This window comes from Anabrus simplex, chromosome 6, assembly GCF_040414725.1.
Source record: "Anabrus simplex isolate iqAnaSimp1 chromosome 6, ASM4041472v1, whole genome shotgun sequence".
NCBI classification, from domain to species: domain Eukaryota; kingdom Metazoa; phylum Arthropoda; class Insecta; order Orthoptera; family Tettigoniidae; genus Anabrus; species Anabrus simplex.
In genome coordinates this window covers 352,518,384-352,538,341 of record NC_090270.1, presented here as the reverse complement: position 1 = coordinate 352,538,341, position 19,958 = coordinate 352,518,384, and the positions used below count along the sequence as shown (strand labels likewise).

Sequence of the window (19,958 nt, the reverse complement as noted above, 5' to 3'; positions counted from 1 at the left end):
AATAAACGAGCAGCATACAATAGCATGGTTTATTGAGCCTTCACTGTACCAATGCCCAAAGTGATCTTAAATAAGAATTGAACAATATTCATATGATTGCAAAACTTGATGGATACAACAGTTATTTCATTAAAAGAATTATAAATAAATACAAACATTGCCCTTTAACCACCCAATGTTACTTTCTTTTCTACCTTCAGATTCAACGAAGGAATTTAAAGCTATTTTAACATGATGTATTTTAAAAACGTTAGTGACTTTATAAAACTATCAATAGTAACATTTTCTTGAATAAGTGTGTGTTGAAACTCTACAGTTTTCATGCTTTATTACTTCTTTTGCTTAACAAAATAGACTATATTCTCAAAAATTTAGCATTTTTTTCCTGTAATTAGTGTAAACTTAGGAAAATTCATCTGAAAAAAATGCGTATATCAAATTATGCTTCATACTGATGTCCAATGATCAATCGTGTAATAAAGTAGTGATATAAGATTAGCCAAAGAGTTGTTTTATGTCAAATTACAGAAATCCAAATCACTAACATAATTTTTCAAATATGTTGTTTTAAATGCTGGGGTGTTTCAAGACCCCGCGTGTGTGTGAGTCCTAAAATTTGGCGTGTATGCTTAAGGGCTAATGGAATGAAATGGCGTACGGTTGTTAGTGCCGGGATGTGTCCGAGGACTTCAGCTCGCCAGGTGCAGGTCTTTTGATTTGACTCCTGTAGGCGACCTGCGCGTCGTGATGAAATGATGATGAAGACGACCTGGTGCCATCTGACTATCACCTCTTCGTATCCATGGGGCACCCGTTCAAAGAACACCACTTCAGCAATTTTGAGGAAGTTGGAAAATGGTTTGCCACTAAAGACAAGCAGCTTTTCTGGCGTGGTAAACATGGACGTGTGTAGATATTTTGAATAAACAAAAAATGAATTTCCCTTGAAAATTATATTTTTCCTTTACTACAAAAACCAGCAAAAACGTATGCATACACCTGGTAAACATATCCAGTTAAATAGCATTTAAGTGTGTCCAAAAGTAAACTGGCAACTACGGAGTTTTCCTTACCCGCACCAGTTATATTTTTTGGAGTTCCCAAGGATGAATTTCATCCACTTTATTCGGTTTATGGAACAGTAACATACTAAACAGATCTTTCTCCGTGAGTGGATGCAACCGGAGATAATAAATTACCTTCAAAATGCCCCTTGTGAAACGAATGAAGTCTTTATTGGAAGAGCAATTTGACGAGTAAACTATGAAACAATAATGGCACAAGTATGTGGATAGTGTAGTAAAAAGCACTGTCACAATGACTGAACAAAACCAAAATCTTTAACATTTAGATTTCAAATTAGAAAATTATAGCAGAAATGTTATATTATCAACCAAACGATATTGGCACATGAACTTACCAACTTCGCGTGCTGAGGAGGATGACAACGGTCACGCCTTCTTGTACATAAACTGTGCTGGTAGTCCCAAGACATAATCTGTCTCCCCTTCAGGCACAAGCATTCGTGTATCGCAGTAAACGTTTTTCTGAAATGAAAAAAATGTAATTAAAACCATAAATTCCAACATAACACTTTTGACAGTTAATTCTGCCACTATTCCTTCTTGGAAATATCCATCTACAACAGTCATAGGAAGAGTAATCAATCCCAATATCATAAATATGAGTTTTTAAATGCTTCAAGGATAGCAGGGCATGAGACCGTGTGACCTACGGGAATGAACATCTTAAGGAGGAAATCCAAGGAAATGTTCACAGGAGGATCACATCATTTTAACTAGAAAACACTTCAAAATTCAAAGTTGTAAAGGGCCACAAGGTTCATTCAATACGCTAGGAACGACAAGTCAAAATAATTAATAAATGCTTGGTAAAGCTGGAACTGTATAAGTAGATCCAACAGCTTTGTGCGTGAGTACTGTAAAGTGGAGTAACTTCAGCCACTGACGAATAGCAACACTTATTTTCCCTTGCCTCCTATACTGAAGAAGATAAACCACTTACAAGAACTAAAATTCACGTACAAAAGAATGGTATATCAACACTCTGTAGTCCAGAGAACATTGGCGGGCTCGTTGAGTTGATCCATTTTTTTTCGCAGCCCCGACTATTGTCTTGTCTGGTAACAGCAGAAAACAAACTGTTGTCTAGCCCCAGCATTTGATTCTCCATTCCGGTGGTTTATGGGGTCAAAATGTAAATACATCTGGTAACTGATCAACCCAATTTGATGCATTTCATTTAAATAGGTTTTTCAGGGAATAGTTTTGTGATAAAAGTTGTCCCCTTCCGGGGTAACTTCGGCCATGCCAAGAACATACAGGAAAACATTATGCCAAGAACATACAGGAAAACATTACGTGGCCATAGGTATTGTAATCACAATCCTGTTTACCTCAAGAATGCTTTAGAAGACATTAATAAAGCCACAATAACAATAAATGGAGAGGTTTATCCCGACAGGGAGGGGAAAGACATTTTCCATTTTCAATGATAAATAGATGGATATCAGTTGACATGGACGATACACATTAAAGAACTTGATGACGGCCCAGATATTTTCTAATTTAGAAGAGTGTATTACGAGGACAGTCTACAAGATTGCTTCTTTTCCGACCGCCTTTTCTCTCCATACAATTGGGCTTTATGATTTCTGTACCCTTTTTTTTTTCAAGTTCCGTTTGGGCCTGCTATGGACCACGTGGTTCTCATCTCTAGCAGCTTTCTTGTTTGACCAGTACTCCATTCTTGCACTGTGAATGTCTTTTCGCTCCCGAGTCCCGGACGTACTGTTTTTTCTGTTAGTAACTGGAGAGAGTTTGATGTTCTGATCAACGTTCTGTACCTATTCCTGTCATAAATTTCACTGGGAGCAATGTCCAATTCTTGAAGGTCTTTAATACGAAGTGGGCAAGACTCATCAGAAGTCGCTTTCCCTCTAGAGATAGTGTGGAAGATTCTGGAGGTGAACCTCTGATTGTCCATTCCCATGACTTGGCCATAGAAGTTCAATCTCCTCTTCCTCATAGATGTTGTAATGCTCTCCAATTGTTGGTACAGTTCGTTGTTGTGCCTGATTCTGTACTTGCCTTCTTTAATAGGGCCCATGATTTTTCTCAGGATCTTCCTTTCCTTCAGCTCCAGTTTTCTAAGTTGCCCTTTTCTTACCATGTTCAGGCATTCTGAGGTGTATAGTACTGACGGTCTCACTACAGTAGTGTAATGCCTGATTTTGAGGTTAAGGGAGAGGGATTTGGATTTGTACATACTCTTACATAGGTGGTAGGCATTTTCCAATTTGATGCATCTGCTGTTCATGACCTGATATTCATTCATGTTTGGGGTTATCCATTCTCCTAGATATTTGAAGGAGTTAGTCCTTTGTACTGTTTTGTCCCCCAGTGGGATTGATTTGGGTGCATCTTTGATGTTGGTGATAAACTGTGTTTTGTTGATGGCAATCTTCAGCCCTACTTTAGCTGCTATGTGGTCGAGAGAGGATAGTTGATGGATAGCTTCCTCCACACTGGATGCCAGGTGTGTAAGGTCGTCTGCGAAGGCTAAACAGTTGACTTAACTTTTCTTTCTTGTAGCCTATTCTCAATCCAGAGTCATCCCTTTGGCATTTTCATCCACTCACGAATGACTTTTTCAAGTAGGCAGTTAAAGAGGATTGGATATAGGCCATCCCCTTGTCTAACACCTGTTTTGATCTCAAAGCTCTGGGACAGTTCCCCTCTGAATTTAATTCTGGCTGTAGTGTTGGTAAGAGTTGCTTTCACTAGATTCAAGGTTTTCTTATCTAGTCCCAGTTCAGCAAGTGCCTGGAAGAGTGAGTGACTACTGAATCATAGGCCTTCTGAAAGTCAACAAATGTTGCCACGTAGGGTGAGGCGCTTAGGTTTTTGTAAGTGATGATGGTTTTGAGGTTCAGGATTTGTTCGGTGCATGACCTTGACTTGCGAAACCCAGCCTGGTACTCTCCGATGCAGGAGTCTAGTTGAGCCTCTACTCTTGTAAGTAATACTTTGGAGAGTATCTTGTACGTCACTGATACAAGAGAAATCCCTCTGTAGTTGTTGAGATCTCATTTGTCGCCTTTTTTGTGTAATTTGTAATATCATACAATGCTTGTTCGCTTAGGCTAAATAAAATAGTTTCTTCTTTGAAGAAGAAGAGAATTTGATCACTATACATCTGTTTCACCATAAATCGTTTTAATTTAATTTGTTTGTGATTGTTGATGCTGGGCGTTTTGCAGGTTTTTAAAAAACATTCACAGTGGCCGAAGTAACACTACATCAAAGAAAACTTGGCGTCTTGAGTTATTTTTATGGCGGCCTAAGTTATCCCAAAACACGGGGTAACTCCGGCCACTCTTTCGATAATCATTGTTCATTACTGAATAACAATGAGAATTATGTTCATATTTAAAAATGAAGAACAAACATGGCAGAATTTATATTATATTTTTCAGAAAATTAGAGGGAATATTTCACATTTTAATTGTAAAAATATACCAAAAAAAGTGGCCAAAGTTTTAAGGTACTTGTTTCTCTATCAAATGGCAGTTTGTGGAGTAATGAGAACCTATCGGCCTGATAGCCAGAGTAGTTTTCTGTGACATGAAACTCGGAAAGTAAAGATGGTCGAGGTAAATATGGGAACACTTTATTCTCCAACCCCAAAAGAAAAAGAAGAAAGGGGCCCAAAATTTAAATCGGCTAATTAACTCTAAATGTGGGGAACCGTTAGAAAGCTCCCTCCAGTACAAAAGATGTTCTGTGAGCATTCCTTATTTTGCTCCCCATTGAATTCCTGAGATGTGCAGCACCACCCTAGACAATTAGTGCAGAAGATATTGGCTTTGTAATCAGCCATCAGTCAGGTAAGATAGTTCACATTAAATAACACAGACACTCGTCTCCTACTAGCCACTTGTAAATAAAATTTTGCTCTAAAGCACCAAGCCGGACTTGGATCGGGCAAAGTTGTCCAGTTAGTGAAAGTGTTCAGTCTCAACAATCCCCTATATGTAACCAGGTCAGCGAACTCGTTTAATCCCACACCTCAACCTTGTAGTCGTTAAAAACCATCGTCTACTACTCTTACCCTCCATAGACGTGTCCACTATTCTCCTCCTCCATTTGCCTCACAAAGCCTCAATACCTAAGATTTTTTTATGTGCAAAGCTTGATCCATTCAGTTGTTTTTTAATTTGATAGTGTTCTCATAAAGGGTACTCTCCTGACATTGTTCCCATCTGTTTGTACCAGCAAACACACTATCTGCTCTCATGTCTTATTTCTAACTTGAGAATAACACATCCTGAGTACACCCAGCTTTCACTGTTGTACAATAAAGGTCTGAAAAGAGACCAGTGTAAAGATTTCAACTGGGACGACTTATTTCATACAGAATACTGTTGATCGCAACTCCGAGTTCACTTTGCTGCACCTTGATTCAATTTTGCTTAATAGCAACTAAATTATAATAATAATAATAATAATAATATAATACAATAAATTTTTTACAAGAGTAATCCAGATGGAAACATGGTATGTCCACGCCTCCGCCAAAGGAGGAGTTATTTTTGCCGAGCGTGTAGTACCGACCTTCACCCCGTCAACGTCTCTTGTTTGGATGAACAGTGCTACACATGCATACAGCAGTGCAAAGATCTGAACTTCTGAATAAACGACTAAACCTGGATTCTGTTCACTTAGTTTATTGAACACATTCACAATGCACTGCCTATGGTCATTTCTGAACGGTTTTCCTCTTTTGTGCTTCACTATACACGATGGTCCATTTCTCTCACTATAAATACCGACTCACTGACTGCTGGAAGATGCAACACACTGTACAGCTTGGGACCTTCCCCCACTACGAGAAGACTTCCTGTATTACACCACGCCTTGTGCCTTCATTTCTTATTTAATTACTATTTTATAAACGAGCATATATAAATATATATATTATTGATTGCGTATTCTTCCAAACACTCTAAATGTAATAAAATAAAATTAATGTGACATCCTACTTTTATTTGAGGTCACATACAGTTGAGTGAGTGCGATGGTTGCTTCTCCAATGAAGTATGTCCACGTCCAGGTGCAAAGGAAAGGTGCTCCACCTATTTGTTTAAATCAAGATTAATCTCTTGTGAAAAGAAGTATACTGCTACTACTACTACTTGAGGCAAGTGGAAGTTCCTCTAAAAAGGAGATACAAATAATATATTTAATTTACCTGTGTGTTGTTTTACTATTTACATTTAATACTTCTTTCTCTCAAAATGATCTTTTAGAGTTATCACTTAAAACAATAATCCAAAACAGTCTTTAACGAGCTAGTTAATTGACGACAAAGTGCTCTGTATTGAACTCGTTACAACACGACAAAAGTAAACAAGGGCAGCCAGCACTCATGACATGGGCCGGCTCCCCACAAAGCTGTTTTAGGTGGAGCTGCCAAGCAGGCAAGCAAGAGGGCACTGACCAAGCTGCATGGCCTCAAATTCTAAAGGATTCGCACCTGGTTAAGTATGTTTTCAGCTTCCCTGTTAGCTACTAGCAACCCACCCCCGCAGCATGCTCTCTCAGGACACAGGAAGCTAGGAAACTCAGTACGAGGGGTTGGGTAAGTGTTGCCAATTTTTGGAAGCCTGTCTGACAGGAATTGTTTTAATCTACTGGCAATTCTGGTGGATATCAAAAGTATTTTGGTGGTAATCTGGTGCATGTACACGTTACCTTAAAATCACTTAGATAAATTGATGAATGAAACATTAAATTCACTGTCAATTAAAAGCGCACTTCCTTTAAAGGCTTCTGGACAATATTAAAGCTTTGTCTTCCAGAATTATACATGAAAATTAAGTTGTTTCTTGGCCTCGTGTCAGTAACGTACCTGCAGCCTCAGCGTACCGGAGAACCGCGAAGGTAGTGGTCGTAACATCCTCGTCACTTGCACTGCGCTGCTCAACTGGAGAGAATTTCTAGTCAGTAGAATATTAGCAAAACTAAAGTCAAAAGTAAAGGGAGACACGAAATGATAAATTTGCTTTTTATCAATTCCGGCAGGACGGAAGAAACAAACACTGCTGCCAAACAAATTATTACAAGAAATACGGACTGCACTGTTTCTTCCTCTGTGCCTCAACTATTAGGAGAGAGCCTTGAAATAGTTTGAACTAAACGGATATATATACTTTTCGTGTTGATACAGCTTTAAGAAGGAAGGAGAGGGGGGGAGACTCGTCATTTCTGGTGATTTTCAAGTAGCTGTTTAATGGTAATTATATTCCACCGTTGGCAGCACTGGCTGAGGTGAAGGAACTAGTTACATTTCTGTTTCGCTTGGCTTGACTGCACTAACGTATGCACTTGTCAGAGAACAGTTCTAACATATCTCCTTGTACCAATTACCACAGAAGCTTCACTTCAACGAGCGAATAAACGCGGACAAGACTGACTGTTCCCTACCACAAGGAGGTTCCATGAGCCCAAGCCTATGCCCACCACAATAGTGCAGGTCTATACGCCTATTAGTTCAGCAGATGACAAGGAAAAAAGAACATATGAAGAGATAGAAGATTTAATACAATATGTGAAAGGTATCTAATTGTGATGAAAGACTGGAATGCAGTGGTAGGCGAGGAAGAGAACAGTATGAAAATTCAGATTGGGATAAAGGAATGAAAGAGGAAGTCAGCTGGTTGAATTCTGCACCAATCATAATTAAGTCCTTATTAATACTTGGTTCAAACAACACAAACGACGGCTGTATATGTGGAGACATTGGAAGGTATCAAATAGACTTCATTATGATTAGGCAGAGATTAACAAACCAGGTGCTTTCCCCAGGAGCAGACGTGGACTCTGACCACAACTTGGTCATGAAATGCCAAGTTTAGTGCAACCAACAGAGGTCGAGGGCACAGTGAGTGCACTAAGAACTGACAGATTTCAGATTCAGGTGTGTCAAAACAAACATTATCCAATTTGCTAGAGGAGCAGTAGATATTGATCCTGATATCTATGTTCTACTGACAGGCATGTTACCCGAGGCTAAGTTCAAAGTCAATTATGTTTACGTATGGACAAGAGTAGATTCACTTAGGCTGGAGTGAGGAGGTACCACTCTAGCTGCAACATTTAACTGATGAAAAGTCAGGATGCGAAGATTTTAATAAATTTTAAGAGACGCTATTTTAGTAAATTGGTACCTACAATACAATCAGATATTTTAAATAAGATTGTAAATAGAATAGTGTAGTCGAGTGCTCACTTACGACAGTGTACAGTACATTAACTAAGAGATGGCTTACGAGGGGATTGGTGTTTATTGATAAGTGAAAAGGTCCAAGAGTGTGAGAAAAACTGCTGAAGAAGAGGGCAATAAGGTCCTCAAAACATGTATGGTATATTCCGTGAAAATAAATAATTTGTTAAATAACCAAGTATTGACAAAGCCGATTTTAAATATGAAGTTGCTTTACGTCGCACTGACACAGATAGGTCTTACTGCGACGATGGGACAGGAAAGGACTTGCAGTGGGAAGGAAGCAGCCACGACCTTAATTAAGGTACAGCCCCAGCATTTGCCTGGTGAGAAAATGGGAAACCACGAAAAACCATCTTTGAACCCACTATCTCCTGAATACTGGATACCGACCGCACTTAAGCGACTGCAGCTATCGACCTCTGTGATTTTTAAATATCAAATGTGTATTTATTGGAGTTAAGATTGTAGTCAATACGGACCATTATAATTTCAACCCACAATGGTTAGGTTAATAAACTTAGCTAAATTTGACGAGAAGAAGAGATAGAATGATAGGTCACACCTTAAGACACCCAGGACTACTTCTGTTGGATTTTGAGGGAAGTATAGGGGGTAAAAATGGTACGGGTAGACCAAGGTATGAATATGACAAGCAGATTAGAGCAGATGTAGGATGCAGCAGTTACAGAGAAATGAATACGTTAGCACAGGATAGGGTGGTATGGAGGCTGCATCAAACCAGTCCCTGGACTGATGACTCAAACAGGTTTTATTACGAAATATATGACCTGTCAAATTGATGACATATGCAGTCATTTCCACAAGAGAATTTAATGAAGTAATAACATACACCTCCTCCAGAATTCCTATAATGGAATTTCTTCAACCTCACTATCATTACCACCCTCAGCATCGATGCCCAAAGTTGTATTTGTGACTCTCAAAACATTGCCAGGAAGTGCATCTATGATACCAATATACTGTACTTACTGGACATTATAAATTTTCCAGCGTTTTGCCCCAGTGTGCTAGTTGGCCTCAACACACCTACCAACACCAGTGCATACATGGTGGCCACAGCGTAGGCTTTTCTTTTTTTAATTTTAATTTTTTTTAATAAATGTTATTTGTTCGGGGCGTCGACTCATGTGGATCTTTTGCCCCTACTGGCACCATATTGTACGAACCTGCGTGTAACTGGAATGGCGGTAGTGTGGAATGTTGTGTGTGAGGAAAGGAAGATTAAAGACATCACAAACACCCAGTCCCCAGGCCCGGGATATTAATCATTAGTTAAAAACCCCTGACCCGGCCGGGAATCAAACCCGGGCTGCTGGGTGAGAGGCGGATGTGTTGTCCCATACACCACGGGGCTGGACACAGCATAGGCTACTTAGACCCACCGGCAGTGCCATTGCACTATGAGAGATTCTCATTTTCAAAAATTGATGCCTGCCTCACCATCAGGTTTGCTATAGGAATCAACATCTATATCAGCATTTCCACAGTCATCTTAAGGCAGCACTGATAGTCCGAATATTCCCCATCCTATTTCTAAGTCCCGTCTTCAATACATTTACCTGACTAAATGCCCCCTCTAGTTCGGCATTTGAAGAAGGGAGTATAAGATTTCAAAGTTCGTTAAAAGGATTTTCGCCATTTTCATCTTTATACCACGACACTTCAGTCCAATCAAATAAAAATTTAGTGCGCTGAAGTTCGGTTTATTATGTGTCCTCAGGAGAAAAATGTATTACTCCCGAAAGGGTAGTATTGTCTCTTTAAATAAGTTTTAAACTGTTACATGGTTCTAGGAGAGCAGTAGCATAGAGAGGATCGGCTGATGGATGAGCATTAGGGGAGCTGCTTCCGTAACCGGTGTACAGACTTAGGGATGATAAAAATCATAAAAATGATATGCAACAATACCGTAAGTAGCAGAAAGGAGAGATCCTTCCTTTATGCTTGCTAGAAACCCACCATCCCGCCCCAAGAAGTATTCTTACCTAAATAGCAGAATTAAAACCGAGTCTGTGTAAATCGGCTGAATGCAACCATGTGCTGTGTTCCTACTGTCTGGCCAGTGTCCGTGATGGTTAAATAATTAATTAATAATCATAAGTAGGGTACCTATTCGCCAGACAAGCTTCGTATTGTCTCCGACAGAGCTTGCATCGTGTGCAAGTACAGGGCTAGAACTGCCATATTCGCTTAAAGTGAGAGAACCATATTCATACCAATGGTTTTGTCACTAACCTACCCAAACCTGTACAGAACAATTGTTTTGTCGCCAAGCTACCCAGACCAACGGTGGTGTCACGCGGGATACTAGAGGCCTAAGGGCTGCTTTGCGGCTCTAACCCGGGGGGGGTTATGCCCCCAGACCCCCCTTTGCTTGCCCCGAGGCCAATGGTCTAGTCACTAGCCAGACCAACCAATCCAGACCAATGGTTTTGTCACTCATCGGACCTTGTCACTAAGAATGCGAGCGTTGCACGAGATCGCCCGAGCCGTTACATGTTGAATCTCTGAGCTCACTTTTGCACAACGGGTACGGAAGTTTTACTGCATTAGATTGTAGAACACAATTAAGTGCGTCACTTTCTGTTTATTTTATTTTTGTAGGGGGTCACCCTAGCTATGCCCCTTACTCAAAATGGCAGGCACTAATGAGTTCTACGTTGACCAAATGCCAGGTTTAAGGAATCTACTAAGATCGGTAGCTTGAGCTTGGAAAGCTTCATAAACGTGTTGTACCTCACTTAACACTGGTTTCAACAATAATAACATCTTTGTACATTTCTACTTAGCATACCAATATTTGTGATACACTGTGTTCAAGGTGTGCGCTGGACACCCAGTAAATTCGGTAATCTCACTTTTCTTATTTCAAGTTGTTTTGTGCAATGTAACTAGATATTAATTTATCACAATTTAAATGTGTGGTAATATCACTGGAAAAAGTTGAAGACTAATTTTAATTAATTATAGTTTAAATAATTTTAAATGCCTGCTGGCTGGATGAGCACATCGCCTCTGCCCGATAAATGGAACGAGGTCCCTTCCCGTATAACAGAACGTCCTTTGAAGCAAGTTACTGAGCGGACGGTGGCGTGTGAGCTGCCAACTCTGCTCATCAATTGAATAGCATTATAAAATGTTGTGTTTTACATTTGTTGTTTGTGCGTTTATTTAGAAATGTAAAAGATTTGCTTAAGTTTGTGCAGTAACTACTTATACATTGATGACAGAGACCCATGTTATAATGCTGTGATTGAGAAGAAAGAATACAGCTAATGAGGTACGTACGTGTTAAATATAAACAATGGCAGTTAATGTAGACCTCATATTTCACTTAGAGACAGGGTGGTCAGTGTTAGAGGGTTGGTCATACAGATCAAGAATTTCATATCTCGTACCGTTGTGCTCGAGGGGAGGAGTTTGACGCTACACTCACACAGGCTGGTATGTTTGTGTTTCATGCCGTTCTTCAGTCACGTCACATTGCTGCCCAAAGCGAGCTGACTGGCCGACCACGGTGTGAGATATCCAATTAATTCTTTCAAATTCTTTATCAGTACGACCAACCCTCTAATGTCCACATTCTTTGTGACTACCCTTACTCCATGCCACTGCTGAACAGGGTTTTACGTCATTTCTGCTCTGTACTCGACTTAGAATGATATGAGTAAAGGAGTGGAATCGGAGGTAAGGCTTTTTGCGGATGATGTTATTCTCTATAGAGTGATAAATAAGTTACAAGATTGTGAGCAACTGCAACGTGACCTCAAAAATGTTGTGAGATGGACAGCAGGCAATGGTATGTTGATAAACGGGATTAAAAGTCAGGTTGTGAGTTTCACAAATAGGAAAAGTCCTCTCAGTTTTAATTACTGCGTTGATGGGGTGAAAGTTCCTTTTGGGGATCATTGTAAGTATCTAGGTGTTAATATAAGAAAAGACCTTCATTGGGGTAATCACATAAATGGGATTGTAAATAAAGGGTACAGTCTCTGCACATGGTTATGAGGGTGTTTAGGGGTTGTAGTAAGGATGTAAAGGAGAGGACATATAAGTCTCTGGTAAGACCCCAACTGGAGTATGGTTCCAGTGTATGGGACCCTCACCAGGATTACCTGATTCAAGAACTGGAAAAAGTCCAAAGAAAAGCAGCTCGATTTGTTCTGGGTGATTTCCGACAAAAGAGTAGCGTTACAAAAATGTTGCAATGTTTGGGTTGGGAAGAATTGAGAGAAGAAGAGCTGCTCGACTAAGTGGTATGTAGGATGTATGTTCCAAGCTGTCAGCGGAGAGATAGCGTGGAATGACATTAGTAGACGAATAAGTTTGAATGGCATTTATAAAAGTAGGAAAGATCACAATATGAAGATAAAGTTGGAATTCAAGTGGACAAACTGGAGCAAATATTCATTTATAGGAAGGGGAGTTAGGGATTGGAATAACTTACCAAGGGAGGCGTTCAATAAATTACCAATTCTTTGAAATCATTTAGGAAAAGGTTAGGAAAGCAACAGATAGGGAATCTGCCACCTGGGCGACTGACCCAAATGCAGATCAGTATTGATTAATTGATTGATTGATAGAATTTATGATAAGTGAATCATACAATTGGTTTTCTAAGGTTCAGTTGCAGCAGACACAGCCAGAACAGCGTAGGTTACACATTTAACCAGAATAACTTTTCAAGCTTGTTGATAAGCAATGTTTCTTAAATTTTGTGAATTAAACTTTTCATTAACTTTCGTGTTTTCGATAACATTTCGGTTCGCACGTGCGCAAGGACGCAAGTAAAGCACGCACATTCGTACCGCGGAATATGATGAATTCTTATTTCTTTTAAAACTTTACTATCAAATCGCAAGTGAAAGTTCTTATATACAGTAATTTTATTTCTGTATTACATTCTTTTAACTGTGTTCTAATGTACTTTCATTTCCAACTTCACTCCTCGCTGAATAACCTAACCAACAATGCTATATCACTTGTATATCATCAAAATAATACTATCCTAACCAAACACATCAGGCACAGTACGGTAACAAATTGCTGCTTTTGATACTCTAGACAAATGTAAGTGAAATGTCAATCACCAGTTGCTAGGAATCTTACACTTATACCTATTAAAAATTTAGCCTGTCATTAGTGGAGCCGGCTTTCCGATAATCGGAATCACTACTTGCAGCTTCAGACTACATTACTGTGAACAAGAACTGAGTGATGTGGGGGGGGGGGGGGTAGATTCTAAAAATTCTGAAAGCCTGCATCAGGAATTTAAAAGTTCCGGCATAAGTGTTCTCTCCAAACCAAACAGAATGCTCCACATTTAATTCTACTCGCCTTTCCAATATTTCCCTTTGCTACACTTTGCATCTGTGCTTTTCTCTAGTTGTACTCAGTTAAATAATGAAAGCTGAAGCTGTAAGAATGTTCTTCTTCCTGACCCTATCGATTGTAACCTCACAAACAGCTATTTTGGTGTGGACACAATGTTGAATGAGTTTTATTAACAAAAGTTTAACATTTTCAGAAATGTGTTTAAGATTTGTTATTACCTTTGTTTCGTTAACATTGTTTATAAACTAACTAACTATAAACTCATACAAACCCAAGAATGTCGATCTATCCTCTTGAGTCTCAGAAAAATGAATGATGTACAACCATTCGGTAGGTACCGGTAACTGTTCATTCACTCGTCAACTAAAACTGTGAGGACTTTGCAAAGTAATGATGCAAGGGGTTGATAATTAACGCACTGCATTTTGTACGATGCACTTAGATGATCCATACTCCGGAACGCACAATGACGCACTGTAAATAAAGCACATCCAGCTTCCGTTCTTTCTCAATAAGTATGAGAGTGAAACTGTCCAGCGACACCCGGGTGACTTAGTTTTTTATGATATACAAGATCAGGATATCAAATTAGTTTCACAGAAACGACAGCAAGCCACTGTATTGATTTGTTTGCCCCATTTTTTCGAAATGCACGTATTTATAAATTTTATAATGACTTGACTACCGGCACCTCTGTTCTGCGTACGTATGCCGTGGGCCACTTTACCCGAGGGAGGGGACTCCCTCGTTGCGGTTCGCAATGCTGCGCAGAACCCCTCACCTGCTTCATTTCAAATGTCACGTGATCTCATGTTCATGTACTACATTAACCCAAGCCTCAAAAATGCACAATCCTAAATACGAAAAATCTTTAAATCACCGTCAAAACCACGAAACAAAAAACCTTCCGAATTTTCCAGCTGCCAAATTCAGTTTCGTACCACCAGAAACTAAAAGACTTGGTGGTAAACCACTGACGTTGGCAATCCTGGGACTCGGAGGTCTGTTCCCACACCACACCACACCGAGGCAAATACTTTAATACGCTTTAATATTAAAGTATTTGACCGATGTAATGTGGCTGGAAATCTGCGTGGCCAGCGCGACCTTGAGGCTTCGTCAATCGTCGGACGAGCTGTGAGAGGAGCATCTCCCACGCAGCGGGGTAAGGAATGTGATGCGAGTCCCCTCAAACAAAATGTAAAATCTATGAATAACTTCATGTAGGCCTAAATGTGATTATAGGCACCGTGCGTGTCACTCTTGCGGCCGGGCGAAGAACACGCGAGGCACACTCCAGACTCGCGGTAGCTGTTCTGTTATGACTGAGCGTGTAGTTACTCCGATGATGATAACAGAGAAAAAGATCAAGTAAACACAATTGTTGTGTTGTCGGATGTTCTAATACTAACGCCATTACGGGAAGTGAAGTACAATTTTATTGTTTTCCAAAACGAGCGATAGAAGTGGACCGAAGGAGGCGATGGATACAAGCAGTTAACCGAACGAAGTAAGTAGGCCTACACATACGTAGGCCCTACTCCACATGTTTGCAATATGTTCAATTGATCCGATTTAATTTAATTTTTAGCACTGATGGATCACTTTGGCAACCTACGACTTACTGAAGAATATGTAGTGCACATTTCATCTGAAACAGAATATCTGGACACCCACTAAGTCCAACCTATGTTCTGACAATATTTCTGGATGAATACAAGAAGATGAATGTGTCGCCGGGACCCAGCTTACAGCGCTTTCATAGACAACTCAAGCGATTAAAAAAGGAAGAATCAGACTGAAAATTTTTAAGTACAGTTTGCCCAATTAACATAACCAAGGACACATCTGTGGGAACAGCTGCGTCTGATTTTCATTGTTCAGATGTCATGTTTTCTTGCTCAATAAATGAAAACGACGTAAATACACAAGCATGTATTCCACGTAATGTCTCTCTGGGAGAGGACATTACGAAACATGATAAAATGTGTGGAACGGAAGACAATCATGCAGACATCAAGGGTCCAGGTTTCCAAGGCTACAGTTCCATAAGGAATACACAGAAGCGTGATTTAACAGGTGTGAACTTCAACGTCTTTGCCTTGCTGCTGTAACGTTTCGAAATTATGTAAAGAAACCAGATTACTGATTTTCCTAGTGAAAATGAAAATCGGACTGTCCTATTCTGCTTTGAGACTACTATTTGGTGTTCACAGGACAACAATTTCACGTATTTTTACGACCGTGCTTATGCAACTGGCAATGCGTACGAAACATTTCATATTCTGGCCCAGTAAGGAAAGTGTTCAAGAATTTAAAAGAAATTACGGTAATTGTCGATTCATTACTGACTGCACGGAATTTAGGGTTCAACAGCCTCCCCAAGTAGATCAGAGAGTGTATTTCTATTCTCAATACAAGGGTTGCTACACTGCAAAAGTTTTAATTGCAATCACGCCTAGTGGTATGATTGCCTTTAAATCTAAATGTTACGGTGGAAGAGCTAGCTGGAGCTAGCGACTCATTCATAAAAACCGACAGTGGTTTATTAACTTTCCTTCAACCTGGCGATGAGGTCATGGCTGATAAAGGATTTTCTGGCATCAGAACTAACTTATCTGACCGCGATGTCGTAATTGTGACATCACCGTTCTGACGGGAGATTAACAGCTGAGGAAGTTGACAGTACTTACAATATTGGGAGTGTTAGAATTCACGTAAAAAGGTGTATTCACAGAATCAAAATATGCAATACCGTATATTACAGAAATTGCCAACAGAACATTTTCCACACGTGGATGACATCGTGCATATGTGTTGCGTGTTAACGAATTTTCAACCTCCAATTAAAAAATACGAGGTAGTTTGATAATTGTTCTACCATCAGTTTGTTTTATATATTCTTTGTTTATATTTTGATCTGTTAAACGTTTAACAAGCAAGAGTTAGCAAATAAATACTTTATTATTATTATTATTATTATTATTATTATTATTATTATTAGGAATACCGCTAAATTTTGGCAAGTAATTATTGAAATAGAACTTTATCGTTTTGGTGAGACATTCCTCGACATAGGCCTACTTATTGTCCTGATATTGTCAACTGTTGTGCTTTGCTATATACATATAGATCAAATTTTCTCAAGCCAGTTACGTATACCATCAGTATTTGTATTTGTGTGTAATACATATGACTTGTCTTTAACTGTATGTTATTTTGATCGTCAAAGTAAAGATAACGTACCGGTACTCGCACATTTCCTGACTCATCTACTATTGATTTATCTTTACAGGAAGATGGACACTTATCTTCTAACACTCTGTCAGCTACATTTCCTTTTAAGAACTATGCCATCGGGAGATCCACAAATCCAAGGTTGTTTCTTGTGGATTATTAACCCACATCGAATAACACGAACACCAAATGATCTTCCATAGCATTCTATTGTTTCACTTTCCATTTTACTTCCGTAAGAAAGATTGTTCAAAGCAGCTCCCCCAATTGGAGATTCAGTTACAAATGCGAGAGCTAAAGTATCAAAGTTATGTCTCTTAAGCCGGCTTTACATTTACGAGTAACTCGTATACGAGCTCTCGTATCCGAGTAGGAAACGCGTTTACATTCATGGCACTTACTCGTATAAGAGTACAGTTTCCAATATGGCTCCAAGCAGACGAAAACGTCTTGCTATTGCTGGTATCTTGCTGTTGTGTTTTAAAACAAGACAAAATGAAGCGAAAAAAGTAAGAAGCGTTTGGGTTAAAGAATCCTTACAGAAAAGATCCGTTTTTGGAATACAGGAAAATTTACTAGTTGATTTATTAAACGAGGGAGGAGATGGTTATAGAAACTTCCTAAGGATGGATTTTAGTACATTTGAAATGTTGCATCATTTGGTAAGTGGACGGAATGGCTTTTATAATACCGGTACCGATATGCTAAATACTGGCATAGTACTAGTAATTATTTTTTTCTAGGTTGCTCCTCATATCTCCAAAGAAAACACTCAGTTAAGAAGTTGTGTTAGTTCTCAGCTGCAACTGGCAGTGACTCTCAGATTTTTAGCTACTGGAGATAGCTACAAATCATTAGAATTCTTGACGCGTATATCAGCCTCAACTATTTCCTTGTTCATTCCAAGAGTATGTGAACTTTTATTTGAATTGTTGAAGGAAGAACATATGAAGGTAAGTTTGGAAGGTAAATTGTAAGGTCTAATTAATGAAAGGGATGTAAAATGAGAAACCGGGTAGAAAATCAACATGTTTATTGTATTTGGAATATCTGTAATTATAATATTATTATTTAGTATAACCAATATTCGGCATCTTTACTGCCACAGTAATTAATCTGTTGGAATATTTGCTGTCTTCAGTGCTGCATACAAAACATCCTCAGTTTCACTGAGCTTAGTTGAGTCAGTACTGCTCACAGGAGAAAATATATACTGTGGTGTAGAAGATGTGGACGAAGACAAAACAGACAAGGGTCTCTCTTGAAAATTATTTGCTTCGGAGGTAACTGTTGGTATATAAGTTGCGGGTACCGGTAATTCGTTATCTAAAAGTCATAATTTCCTGCTTGTTATTAATTGCTGAATTTCTAGTTGTAATTGTAATGCTTCTCTGATTGGTAAAGATTTTAACTGAGCTGCTACACTCTCTCCAAACTTATCAAATTCTGTGGATTCTGCAGAACAAATTTTCGTGAAGGTCTTTAGAGCCTCATCCAAATGTGTCTGCTCTGTGCTGACCTTCTTTTTAGTGATTCGAGGACCCTCCTCTGTTTTGTGTGTCTCGGATTCCTCCGTCATCTGAAACAAGAAATGTACGAATTGTGTATATAGATCAATGCCATATGTGACTGACATTGACAACGAAAATATGATGAATGAATAACATAAAATGATCTTTTTAATATCAGCACTTAATGTAGCTGACTAGTGGTAATCTGGCAGTGACAGACGAACATAATGCTATGTTTTATTTTTGTAGTATTTAATTTACGTCATAACCCTCCTCACTATCTATGTATGTGAGTGGATCACATAATGCAACATCCGGACAGATATGACACATTACTGCGAGGAAGGCTACCTCGTACAATCTTTCAACGTATTCGTTTATTGTCTGACAGTTTCTGTTTTAATTGTGAAACTTGTGAATGAACTCTTCTCACTCATTTTTCACACGAAAGGTGTTCATATTCTATAACATATTCACCCAATACTCCTACATAATGAATGTTATGTGCGGCCGGAATAGCTGAAATATGTTGAAGTTTTTTAAATTATCCCTTTACGTCTTCTATTTCAGCCTGTTGTACCTCCTGAACTGCAATTTCTTGGACTTATTACTCACAACGTTATATACTGTGTATAGTGTATATGTACTGTATAGGCTATACTTCTTTTCAGATGCCCGAATCACCTGCAGAATGGGAAATAATAGCTTCCGAGTTCGAGTCCAGGTGGAATTTTCCTCAAGCAACAGGAGCTATTGACGGAAAACATGTTCAGATTGAAGCTCCGCCTAATCAGGGATCTTATTACTTTAACTACAAAGGATGGCACAGCATCGTGTTATTTGCTTTAGCGGATGCTAAGTGCAATTTCCTTTATATTGATGTTGGTTGCAACGGACGTGTTTCAGATGGCGGTGTTTTTAAGAACAGCACCCTATATGCAGCATTATCTAATGGAACTTTAAAAGTCCCAAAGGAAAAGCGTTTGCCAGGTAGAAATACAAGTGTTCCCTACGTGATTCTTGGCGATGAAGCTTTTGCTTTATCTACAAGTGTTCTCAAACCATACCCACGAAGTAAACATCTAAATGCTAAAGAAAAAGTGTTCAACTTTCGTTTAAGTCGTGCACGCCGCGTTGTGAAAAATGCATTTGGTATTTTGGTGTCCAGGTTCAGAATTTTCAGACGGCCAATTTGTTTGAAAGTTGAAAATATAGTGCATGTAGTTTTAGCTGCATGTGTGCTACACAACTTTTTGAGAAAAACACCTGATCATTACATGTCTGATACCGGGACTGAACAATTGCCAGAAACCATATGCAATATTGAAAATCAGGGTAGTAATAATGCAAGCCGGCAGGCAATATCTATTCGTGGAGAGTTTGCGGATTATTTCTACAACGAGGGACAAGTTGATTTTCAATGGCAGTACATATAGGACAGAAATAATGGAAAACCATATTGTTCAGCTTACTATCAAGGACTTACTTGTCTTTTTTCCGACATCTTCTCCAATGAGGAAATTGTTTTCCTAGGACAGATGACAT

General features: G+C 39.1%; 1 long non-coding RNA gene across 2 annotated transcripts in view; it reads right to left on the bottom strand.

Moving 5' to 3' along the window:
* Positions 1 to 19,958, bottom strand: part of LOC136875816 (uncharacterized) — a 296,775-nt gene that overhangs the window by 241,102 nt on the left and 35,715 nt on the right. For both annotated transcript variants that reach the window (XR_011018445.1, XR_011018444.1), the window contains exon 3: positions 1,421 to 1,547. This is a non-coding gene — a long non-coding RNA (uncharacterized lncRNA). The remainder of the gene's footprint in view (positions 1 to 1,420; positions 1,548 to 19,958) is intronic.